The sequence below is a fragment of the Salvia hispanica genome, unplaced genomic scaffold (genome assembly GCF_023119035.1).
Source record: "Salvia hispanica cultivar TCC Black 2014 unplaced genomic scaffold, UniMelb_Shisp_WGS_1.0 HiC_scaffold_593, whole genome shotgun sequence".
Lineage (NCBI taxonomy): Eukaryota > Viridiplantae > Streptophyta > Magnoliopsida > Lamiales > Lamiaceae > Salvia > Salvia hispanica.
The window spans coordinates 229-12533 of record NW_025952348.1 but is presented as its reverse complement, the minus strand read 5'-3'; the positions used below and the strand labels follow the sequence as shown (position 1 = coordinate 12533).

The 12305-nt window shown below is 38.8% G+C and overlaps 2 pseudogenes; one reads left to right on the top strand and one right to left on the bottom strand.

The window, feature by feature from the left end:
* On the bottom strand, positions 1 to 823 carry LOC125199631 (annotated as a pseudogene).
* Positions 824 to 8897: 8074 nt separating this feature from the next.
* Positions 8898 to 9617, top strand: LOC125199625 (annotated as a pseudogene).
* Positions 9618 to 12305: the final 2688 nt, after the last annotated feature.

Genomic DNA, 12305 nt, shown 5'->3' with positions numbered 1-12305 from the left:
TAAGCAAAATTAATATGCAGTAGAAGAAGTAGACGAAATATACATAACATAATAATAATAAAGAAAAAGAATGTGATAATTAATTAATAAGTCTACCATGATCAAGGTCTCTCTTCTTCCCCCATTCCCTCATGCAGAGGCGCAGCTTCTTCCCCGCCGCCAGAAACTCCACCGCCTGCCTCGGCGTCAGTATCCTCACAATCTCCTTCACCGTCCCCACTCTCAGCCGATCCGCCTCCTCCATCACCCCCGCCATCTCCCTCCCATGCTTATCCAGCGCCCTCTCCACATCCCCTTCCTCCCCGCCCACAACCATCGCCGCGATCGGATTGTCCAGCAGATCCTCCTGCAGCGTGGCCAGCTTCGTCGACAGGCTCCGCTCCTCGCGGATGGTCCGCTGGTGGAGCCCGTCCACGGAGACTAGCTGGCGCGGCGAGGCTGCCCCAGGCTGCTCTCGCCGCCCCGGACGCCGGTGAGGAAGTCGGAGAGGTGGGACTCGAGGTCGAGGCCGCAGAGGGCGTAGATGAGGCGGATGTAGGAGGAGGGCGGCACCCGCCGATCCAGAGGACGGACCGCTCTAGGGAGGTGCACCGTGGGGGCGTAGTAGGGCGACACGTCGGCCAGGGCCATGACGTGGCGCTGACGCGTTACTCCTCGAAGTGGCGGATTATTTTCTCGATCAGGCGGCTCAGCTCGGCGTCGTTTGTGGCGCGCGCCGCGGCTGCGTGGGTCAGCTCGGAGAGCTCCTCCTCTTGGAGGTGCATCCACTCTTGGTAGTGGCACCTCTCGTTGCTTTGGTCGCTTGCTGCAGCCATTTTTATTTTTCTTTCTCTCTCGAGATAATATTGGTGTAGAGTTGGTGGAGTTGGACTGAATATATATAGACCTATAACTGGGGGCTATTAGTTTTATACTCCCTCCTTACCAACATACTAGACTCAATTTTTTGTCACAAAAATTTAGGAGGTGTTATTTAGCGGTGCAAGTGGAGTTTGTAATAAAATAAATTTTTATCATAAACGAAATAGCTCAAGTATGTTGGGACACCTACAAGTGATATACGAGTCTAATATCTTAGACAGATGAAGTAATAAAATGTGAGTGAGAATGAGTTCTTGGAATATTAGATTCACTATAAGAAATAATACTCTCTTCCATAGTAATGGAGCGTTCTTTTAGGCGAAGATTAAGAAAAATTGTGTTAGATGAGTTGAGTAAATGGAGAGTAAAGTGGAAAATTAAAAAGATAGAGAAATGAAGAGGGAATAAAATAAGAGAGAGTAAAGTAGGTGTGGAAAAATGTGTTGACTTTTTCAAAAAAAAAGAATGACTCTTTTACTATGGAGCGTACCAAAATGACAAAATCTATTATTATGAAACGAAAGGAGTAAAAAGAAATGTGATAAATTTTATGAGACTGACAAAAATAAAAAAAAATGGCAAATTTTATGGGACAAAGTATAAATTTGCACTCTTTTTACTGCTGTGTCTCATTTTAATTTAATACTGATTTTTGGAATGGTGAAAGTAAAAATAATACTCCTTAAAAATAAAGTACTTAAAGACGATTAATAAGGAACATCTCGAAATAAATAATTGGGATATGTAATGAGAGACGGAAGGAGTAGAATATGTGTGTGGGGAAAAGGGAGGGCGGTTTTGATGGTTTATGTGAGTTTGTTAATGTATATTTGGTGGTGTGAATTGTAGCGCGGAATAAGACAAAGTTTTCAATCAAATTACTTTTGCAGAGAGGGATATCTTTCTTGCCTTGTTCTCATCCATGCATGATATTTTTGCGCACACTATCCTATAGTTTTGTTTTCATATAATAAATTTTGTTGTTGAGACTGAGAAACTCGTAACTGCTAGCTATTGGATAATAGTGCTTATTTGGATTTATCTTCTAGTTTGTATATCAACAATATAGTAGATATTTATTTGGAAAATCAAATATCATATATACGGATTTATAATTTTTATTATCTTAACAAATAGGTTAAATATCTCGAATTCGAGTTTAATCTCTTTAATTTTTTATTAATTTGTCAATAAAATTGAAAAAGCGACTACGTTGTGTAATACTTTTATATTGTGATATACTCCCTCAGCCCATGAAAATTTGTCCCAGTTTTTCATTTCCGTCCGTCCCAAAATTTGTCCCTTTTCACTTTTACCATTTTGGTAATGATCATATCCATTACTATTCCTATTCACGTTTTATTATAAAGCTAATACTTTAAAGTAGGGCCCAATCACTACTTTTTAACTCATTTCATTCATTTCTTAAAAATGCCTCGGTAAAACCCGGACAATTTTCGTGGACGGAGGTAGTAAATTGGACGAAATAGATAGTGCATGAAAAATAATATTTAATTAGCTGTTAACTTCATTATAGTCAAATACAGGCTATTTTTATGTGTGAGAAGATATAAAAATGCCCTTAATTTATCGATTAATATCGTCACAACCATTATACTGTCATCATATTGTCATGTTTTAAAAAGTTAAATGCATTAATTTTGGTTTAAGTGCTATAACTAAGGAAGGAAATCACCCACATATCTCATGCACACATGTATCATCTCTCATTCAATATATTTTTATTGTATAGAATACTGAATTAAAGATTATCGTTTCTCTTTCATAAAAAAATAATAGTAACTTTTAAACTTCACATAACTCTCTTCATTTATATTATTTTTCATAAAATGTAGTATATCTAAGAGGTCATTTTATGATGATTGTAAGAAATTTATAAATGCATATGTTCACATGAAGAAATTTATACATTCATTTTGCAATGCAGTCCCGTTAGTTAGATAAGAAATATACTATAATGATAATTTTGTGTGATATAATGATATTTTCAAGCTCATATGTTAACATATTTATCACTATGTTGTTATTTATTTAAATTTCAAAAATATAATGGATGATATACAATGCAAATATTGAACTGATATGATTATAGTCTAAATATACAATGAACATTGTATTGATATTCATTCCCAAATTTTTAAAGGGTTAAAATGGATAGTCCAATTTGTCCGAAAGATATATAATTATATACTACTACTAATAATAGTATATGTAAATGTTGCGTCTACTCTATTCCTTCCCCCGCATTCTCAACATGCAATATGTACATTGTATTCCTCATATTTAATCATATTTCAATTTATACACGTGACAAATAAAAGTTATACGTATAATATAATAATATTAACAAAAAAGTTACTCTGTGGGCAAGAGGTGGGAATCATTAAAGTGTGTGAAACTGGTATCGATTTGTTTGCATATGAAGCAGCAGTGATGGCAGATTCTACAAGTTCAATGTATCTTACCAACAATTTGTTTTAAATTTTAAACGAGCTTGCGATGGTCTCTGCGTACATAACTATATCACTCTGTTATTTCCTAGGCTAGTGCTTCCTTGATGGTTTGTGCCCATTTATATACTCGTGCCATTATAGTTAAAGTTATATTATGATGATATTAAACAACCTATCACAATTACTAATGATAGCAAAGCCTGATAAACCATAATTAAGGATGGGAATGAATGAGAAGGGATAAAAATGGAGAATGATACATGGATTAATCATACTCCATTATAAAATTCGTCTTTAGGTAATTGAGTCGTATTTCTTTTGGATTGTCCTAATATAGTTATGACATTTACTTTTTGACAAAAACTTTATCTTCTGTTATACTTTACACTCTCTTCCTCACTCTTACTTCATCTCTCTACTTTAACTTTTAATACATCAATTTCTTATATCTCGTATCCTAAAATAATACTACTTGAGTATAATAGCTCGATAATAAAGACTCGAGCTAGGGGTTAATGCATAACAACTTGTCAAGCATAAGAGTCTTCAAGAAATAATGAATTAACTTGCTCAAAGCACAACAAAACAACGAATGTAGTTCCATATATGAAGACATGAACCTCCGAGAGTACTTCATAAACACAAGTGTAAGCCCATTTGAAACAGCACCCACCATACTTCATACTCAACCTCTACATTTAGAAATACATGCAGGCCGAGTACAAAGATACTCATGAACACATTGTGAAAAGATACAATCATACATTTGAAAATACCGTCAAGCCATCGTCACAATAATACTCGGGTTTTTCTTTAATGTTCAAGCTTACTAAATTCTCTTACATAAAAGATTGTTTGATCGACTAAATTCATTCTGTAATTCGCCATATCAGACATTTGTGTCAAGAAAGTGATCACTTTCCACGGTCACTAGACCGCCAACCCTTTCGATGACACACAATCCAAGTGTAAACTAGTTCGAGTAGGGACCCTTGCAAGCTAGGACCCAAATTTGATGAATAACGTTTAGCATAGCACATTCGATATTACAAAACAAATAGACATCATACATAAAATAAATCATTCATGGTAAGACAACTTTATTACACCGATAAATATAATCTCGAAAATACTTCATATTCTATCCACATTTTTACGTAGAATAGAAAAGTTCACCTCATCCGCTTCCAAACTCCGTAAACTATATTAACCTTCTTGAAGTTAAATTCCTTACGATAGACCTTCTCCAACAAAAGATAATAATCTATTTAATTTTAAAAAATAATAAAAGTGGATAGTATGCATATATGATATGCATTATATCCTTTCATCCTTTCAAGTGTGAACCCTTTCGCTTTAATTAAATCAGAAAAAATATTCTTGGAAATTAATTATCCAAGATTTTAATTGACTAAATAAATCCGAGAATATTTGAATCAAAATATGCAAGTTTACTTTCTTAAATTAATTAAAGATATTTTTTAAAAAAACATAGTCATTTAATTTATATAATTAATCTTAATCTAAAAATTAATTAAATACTAGAGTTCAAGAAATAATTTAAAGAGTACAAAAATTAAATTAAAAATGGGTTTAGTAAAATCTTGACCCGACATAATCAAAGGAAGATTAGGGCTAATTTTTTCACTGTTTCGGCCCAAGTTGTAACAGTACGAGCCCAAAAAGAGCTTAAAACGAAAAGGCACAAAGTTGTAGTAGTATTTTTTTATGTTTTAAACTTATACCACCTTATTATTTAAAGTAGAAATTTTTGAAATTACATGAATTTTAATGATTGGTAAAATAGAATATTTAAAAAGTTTCTATTTTTAAGGGACAACAAATATGTAAATAGTTTCTATTTCCAAGAGATATCGCATACTTCAAATACCTTAATCGCAAAGACACACCTCCGTCTTTCTCTCTCACACAATCTACGCCTCTTTCTACATAGAAGTTCAATTTAATTTCATATTTTTTTTCATAAAATTTATAAAAATATAGACCCTCTATTTATAATAAAAAATTTCTATACTTTTACATATATATTAATAAAAATGTTAGAGCATCTCCAATGGTCGGCTAGCGACCGGCTAAGCGATCGTCGGCTAGCCGATCGGCTAGCCGAACCATTGCAATCAGCGAGGCGATTTCGCGACGGATCGAGCGTGGTGCCGATCGCTCGTCGCCTGGCGCTGGCCGATCGGCTAGCCGCCATTGTGGAGGCCCGATCGGCCAGATCGGCCGCCCGATTTTCGATTTTTTTTAAATCATATATAAACGCGATTTTCGTTTCATTTTCATTTGCACCACTTGTTTTAACGAGTTTTCTCTCTCTAACTTTCGTACAAGAGCATCATCGAGCGATGGATCACAACAACGAGTCCGTCCGGCGACGAGTGGATCTCGACTCCACGGTACTGTGGGATCCGGATGGGGGCGAATGGGCCGGGGTTTAACATCCCGTGGAATCGGATGATGGGGATATGGCTGGTGCGCCGGGGGGTGCGGGGGGAACCGGGGGTATGCCGTGGGGATCTCGGCGGCGGGCGTCAGCGCCGGGTGGGGGTATGCCCGAGCTGCGCAGCAGATGATGGGGATGATGTGGCAGGGGGGATGCCGACGGTATGCATCCCGGGATGCCGGGGTTGCAGGGTCACCGGGAGGACGCGTGCTCGGCCCTCGCTTGATTTTGACGGCTTCATCTCACCGTCGACCCCGGTGGAGACGCAGTTCTCGGCGATGACCTTCGTCATTGCATGATATGGGGATCGATCTCGGGGACGATGATACTCCCGTTCAGCGACGCCGGCCGCGACGAAGAAGAAGACAGGGGAGGGGAAGGCAGAGGCGGTCGGCGAGTCATCGCAGCCCGCGCCACCGGCCGAGGAAGTGGACGGAGGATGAGTCGCCGGGGTGGCCAAGGGTGGTTGGAGGTGTGCGACGATCCGCCGGTTGCGAACAACCCGGTCGTCAACATGTGGGCGAAGATCGAGATGCTATGGAGGCACGCCCGCACGGGAAGGACTCGGCAACGAGGAGGTCGGAAGGGGTGGGGCGCACCGGGGCCGCGGCGGGCCGTTTTGCGAATTTGTCGCCAACGCCCTCCGTCGGCCTCGAAGTGGGGCGGACGGGACGACGCCTGGAGGATAGCCGCAGTCGGTTCCCCTTGGAGGGGAAATATAAGGAGTTCACCTTCAGGAGTGCTTCTTGTTGTTGAAGGACTCCGAGAGTTCCGGCGGGTGCCGCGGGTGGCCGAAGAAGCACCGAGCGAACTATAGCGGCGACTACATGCGCTGCGAGAGGATCCCACGACCTCCCCCGGATGCGAGGAGTTTCCATCCCTCCTTCATTTGCGGTCGCCCGCCCGGTTGGACAAAGCGGGCGCAGCGGCTCGCGAGGGGCGGATCCCCTATCGCCCCGCGAGGTCCAGTCCTCCGCCCTCCCAGCCGCCCCACTCGAGTACACTCTCCATTCGCGTAACCAAACGCGGGCTCGGATGTTACGGGTCTTCCGAGAGTGGAAGAACGCCACCGACCCCACGGAGAAGAGGTTTCTTTACGAGATGCTCGAGAGCATGCGTGCGATTTAGAGATCGCGAGGTCACGGCGGGGGTTCCGACGTGGGCTCGGATACCACGGGTGGCGACGGCGGCGGCGGCGAGCGGAGACAGACGGCGGACGCGATGAGAGGCAGAGTGGCGGGGCTCGTGTGTTGAAGCCCTTTTTTAAAAAAAAAAATCATGTACTTTTTTATTTAAATCTTTGTAATTTTTTTAATGGAATGGATTATTTTTCCGTATATGTGTCGTAAATTTAATTCCGTATTTTAATTGCAATTTTAATTCGTAAATGTAGTATATTTTGAATTATTTTTATTGCGGCGGCTTATGCTGGCCTAAGCATCATTGCGGATGCTCTTATACCCATAAAAACCTTACTTAGTGAAAATTTATCTTGAATAAATAATTACTCCCTCCATGTTTCTTGTTAATAAAGACATCTCATTTTTGCATGGAGTTTAAGAATAGTGTGTTAAAAGGATGGTGGAAAAAGTAAGAGAGATGAAGAGAGAATAATATAAAAATGAGAATTACTTATTTGCCAAAACTAGAATGACTCTATTAACTTGGAACTCCCTAAAATAGAAAAATGACTCTATTAACATGGAACGAAGGGAGTATTTTGATATTAAATACTATTAAAATGTTGTTTAATACTCCATTCATCGTAAGGTAATTGAGTTGTGTTCATTTTCATGTTGTCTTATGGAGTACTAAAAGATGATAATTAAGAGATACATTGTAATTGAAACATTTCGTTTTGCACGTGTTTAGGAAAATGATATTAAATTCTAGCCAGATTTAAATAGATCAGGATTAATGGATGCCTAAAATTTATATAAATATGTATGTTGGGATCATATGAGGAAAATGTTATTATTTTGGATATAAAAAAATTTGATGAATTACTCCTAAAAGTTCCCATTGATGAAAAGAGTAAAGTTAAAAGTGTAAATTGAAAATCATTTAAGGTATTCTTTCAGTTTCAATAAAATGCAATTGGATGAATACTCAACTTATCCAACAACTGTTTTTAGCACTCTAGAATTTACTGTATCTATCAAAATATTCTTGGTTGATCTTGAATGGAAAAAAGGGTAATTCGATGATTGCTCTTTCTATCTTCTCCTTGATGAAGTGTCGTTTAACTTTAACATGTTTTGTTATGCCCATGACTTGATGTCGGCGGATCACAGATCCTCGGTTGGGTCGGGACTTCAATTTTGACTATTTTCCACTCCCTCCATCCTACTATAAGTGAGCGTATTCCTTTTTAGTTTATCCCATTAAGTAACACATTTTCTTTTATGGCAAAAAAATCACTTTATATCTCTCTTACTTTATCATCTCTCTAACTTTTTTCTCTACTTTTTTGTCACTCATACTTTATTCTTTCTTCGTTTAACAAACCACTACCTAAACCTGTGCCCAAAGAAAATTGTGTCACGTGTAATGGGACGGAGAGAGTACCTTTTCTAAACCTTTTTTCATGATAATTTCTCAACAAACACATCAAATTAATAATATGAATAATATATACAATTTAAGAACATAATTTCCATTGATATTAAAAATTACTTTGGCCAAAAAATCCAAATTTAGTAAGGCAAGTAATCATTATGTATAATGTTAATAAGCACTTACATATATCACTTGAAAATAAAAGGTTGAAATGTCAAAAAAAGCATCTAGTATTCAGATTAGATATGTAACTTGTACAAGTATGTCTATTCCAATTCCTTTAGTCCCCGCCAAATTTAAGGTATTCAACTATCTAAGAGGTCAATAGCACGAAATATAAAAATATAAGGACTAAAAATACAATTTACCATCTCTCCTATTTTGAAAAAGAAAATAAAGAAATAGCGTTGGCGCTCATTTTCCATCAAAGGTACACACGCTTTGATGCGGTGTTGACACGTTGGAGCCCAATCTCACCAGGTGGTACAAACCATGCATGCATTTTCAATCTAAATATATTCATCAATTTCGTGATTTCTTCCAATTCATATAGCTAAATAAAATGAAAACCCTAACCGAAGAGAAATTCTCGGATTTCTACCAGAAATGGATGGCGGAGCTCGAAGAACTCCTCCTCTCCGTGGCCAAGGATCCGCCGCAGGGCCTCGGCTGCGCCGCCGCGATCGGGAAACTCACGGCCCACCACAAAGAGTTCTACAGATTCAAATGGGCCTCGGCCCATGAAGACGTGCTGGCCTTCTTCTGCGGCCCAGTCTGGCTGAGCCCATTCGAGACGGCCCATCTCTGGATCACCGGGTGGAAGCCTTCCGCGGCGTTCCGGCTGATTCCGGCGGCCGGATTGGCGGCGGAGCAGGTGAGGAAGATCGAGGTGCTGCGGGGGAGGATGAGGGTGGAGGAGGGAGGGTGGAGGGGAGATGGAGCGGCTACAAATGGCGGTGGCGGATAGGAATGCGGTGGAGGTGGTGAGGCGGGGAGGCGCAGAGGAGGCGGCGGTGGGGGTTTTTGGAGGGGTTGGAGAGGGTTATGAAGTTGGCTGATTGTGTGAGGCTCAAAACGTTGAAAGGGTTGTTGGAGATTTTGAGCCCCATGCAGAGTGTGGAGTTTTTGGCTACTAATGCCTTGTTTCAAATTAGGGTTAGGAAATTGGGCATGATTCATGAGAGGACTGGTTTGGTTTCTTGATCGATGGAAACTATCTAATTAATGAATATTTCAAGATTTTATGGTTTTTGATGTTATGTTGCATTGGGTTACGGTGTTTTGAGTGGTTTGCGTAGAAATGGTATTATGAATATTTGAGTAATATACCAATCAACATTGTTAACATTAAGATATGAAATGGGATAAGGAAAAGACCTCTTTAGTCGACTATAGGTTTTGCCATCTTGATATCTCCAATTTATATTGGCGGGGACTTATTGATGTGCAAGTGCAATGAGCCTCACTTTTTCAATTACGAAATTTAGTTACGGCCCTCGGGAGCTCCTCCCCCAGTAATACGACTTCTAATCGCAAAACTCTTTTTTTTAAGTGGTAGACTCATTCTCTACTAATAATACTTTTATTATCTTTTATTTCCCTCTCTCTTATTTTACCAATTTTGCATTAAAACCTGCTAATCCAAGTCATATTTTTTTTGGGCGGGAGAGAGTACTACTAATTATAAAATTTACAAGTAGATAAAGGATATTAACAATAGGGGCACAAATTAACATGGACGACATCTAGCCACTGTGTTTGTTGGCTATTGCAACGCGCGACTAACAAGGGGGCGACATCGTATCCAACCGCTATAGACGGGTGGATGGCGGTTATGTAATAGGCTGTAATACACCTAATTACAGGAAAAAATGTAGTTGGGTGGTTAATTGAGGGGAAAAGTGCTCATTATTTCTACAAACAGAAATATGTGATTTTATCTGCGACACAAACCAAAAAGAAAAAAAATATCATCTTAAGCTGGAACAGATAAAGTAATTTTTTTCATGAACTTAACTTTGTAAATAATAATATGGGGTGCTATTTTTCACGGCGACGGACCAACTTGTGAAAACTAAGGTGGAGGTTGAGTTGGCAATTTTATTTAAGTGTGGAAGTTCGATTCGTAGATGACATGTCACTTTTGCTCTAATTTTACATCGTTTTTTCCCCCAATTTAGTAAATTGTCCAAATATTTTTCCCACCGTTTGGTAGTACCAGGATTTGAATGTGACATTGAAGCATAGTTATTTTGAAGGGAAATGATTATGGAAAAAGAAGAAGAGTTAACTGTGTTATTAGTCCTTACGTTTGGGTTTATGATACACCTAACAAAAAAGACATTAAATGAACCTAACGTTTAAAATATTATTTCATTAATTTGTTACTCTAAGCCAAACTTTAAGACGATTTTTACGGTTGATATTTTATTCAGAATTTTAATTTAACTCAAAAGAAATTTTTAACATCATATAAACATTCAATCTTTAGTTATAAATTTGCATAGTTTCTTGTCATTCATGATAAAATTAAAACATGAGTAATATTTTGAAAAATATTCTAGCATGTGATATTAGCTATTTAGGGTTTGGGGAATTTTTTTATTAATAGAGAAAGGCCAAAAGCTCCCAAACATACGACCGTTTTATCAATTTGGGTCTAAACATTATCTTTTTGATTATTTTCTTCACAAATGAATTTTGACCCGAATCGGTCCCCAATTAACAAATCCGTTAAAAATAGACGGTGATTGCAAATTTGACAAAATATGGGTAAGGATTCTACTTCCAAAAGCAAAGAGAAAGAAATCGAGAGATGCTTCGGGGAAAACCTACAAAAATTGAAGTGAAAGGAAAGACAAAGAAGAACTCGAAGAAGCCCCAAACAACCGCCGCCCATCCTCCGCCACCACCACCACCGCCTCCTCCCCTTTTCCACCACTTCGATCGCCCCCGCTCGTTGACCCCACCTCCAAATCCCACCGCAAAAGGCCCAAAAACCCTCCAACAAAACCCCAATCACGGCTTCCATTTCTCGACATCGATGGAAGCGAAGTGAAGCTCCGATTGCCCAACAAACCGCCCACCGTAAGCCCCGCATCCCTCTCCCCATTCCACGCCGCAACCCACCACCGCACAACACCTTCTACGACGGATCCCCGCCGAGCCGGAGCCCCCCAGAGTGCCATCCTCCGCCTCCGTTCCACGAGGAGCCCGACCGCCCCAAATGCTTCGCACGCTCAAGGCCAACGCCGTGCTAGCCAACCCGTCGCCCCCGTGAGTAGAAGCTTTTGCTCGACCGCTGTGTACAAAGAACGCTCCATAACTTGTTCACGAACCGCAATGCCCAATAAGGAGAATGAAGAGGAGAACGAAGAACCCGTTTTCGTATTTTAGAGTTTTTAACAATTTTATTTTTATTTTTCTAAAATAATTTAAAATATTAATTAAAATAGTTAATTTGGCAAAACTTAATTAAATCACATTGACCATTTATTTTTTATCGATTCGTTAATTGGGACCGATTCTGGGTCAAAATTCATTTGTGAGGACCAAATAATAAAAAAAATAATGTTTAGGACCAAATGATAAAACCTTATACGTTTCGAACCCCTTTTAACCTTTACTTTGTTAATAATAAGATTTTTAAATTAAGCAATGTAAATTTATAAATTAATAAAGCAAAATTAGGATATTTTCATAATAAATAAAATTGATTCGTAAGTCAAGGTTAAAAATCTCATTTTATTATTTTCATATTAATTAAGACAGATAATGATAAATCGATATTATAAAAAGTAGAAAGTGTAAATAATGACAAAATTTTAATTGCATATGAAGTACCATAAATTATTAGAAATTACATAAAAAGTTGTGATAAAAGGGAAAATCATGTCACCAGATAATGAGTGACAAAAATGCCCTTTTTATCATGAGGGTGTTCTAGT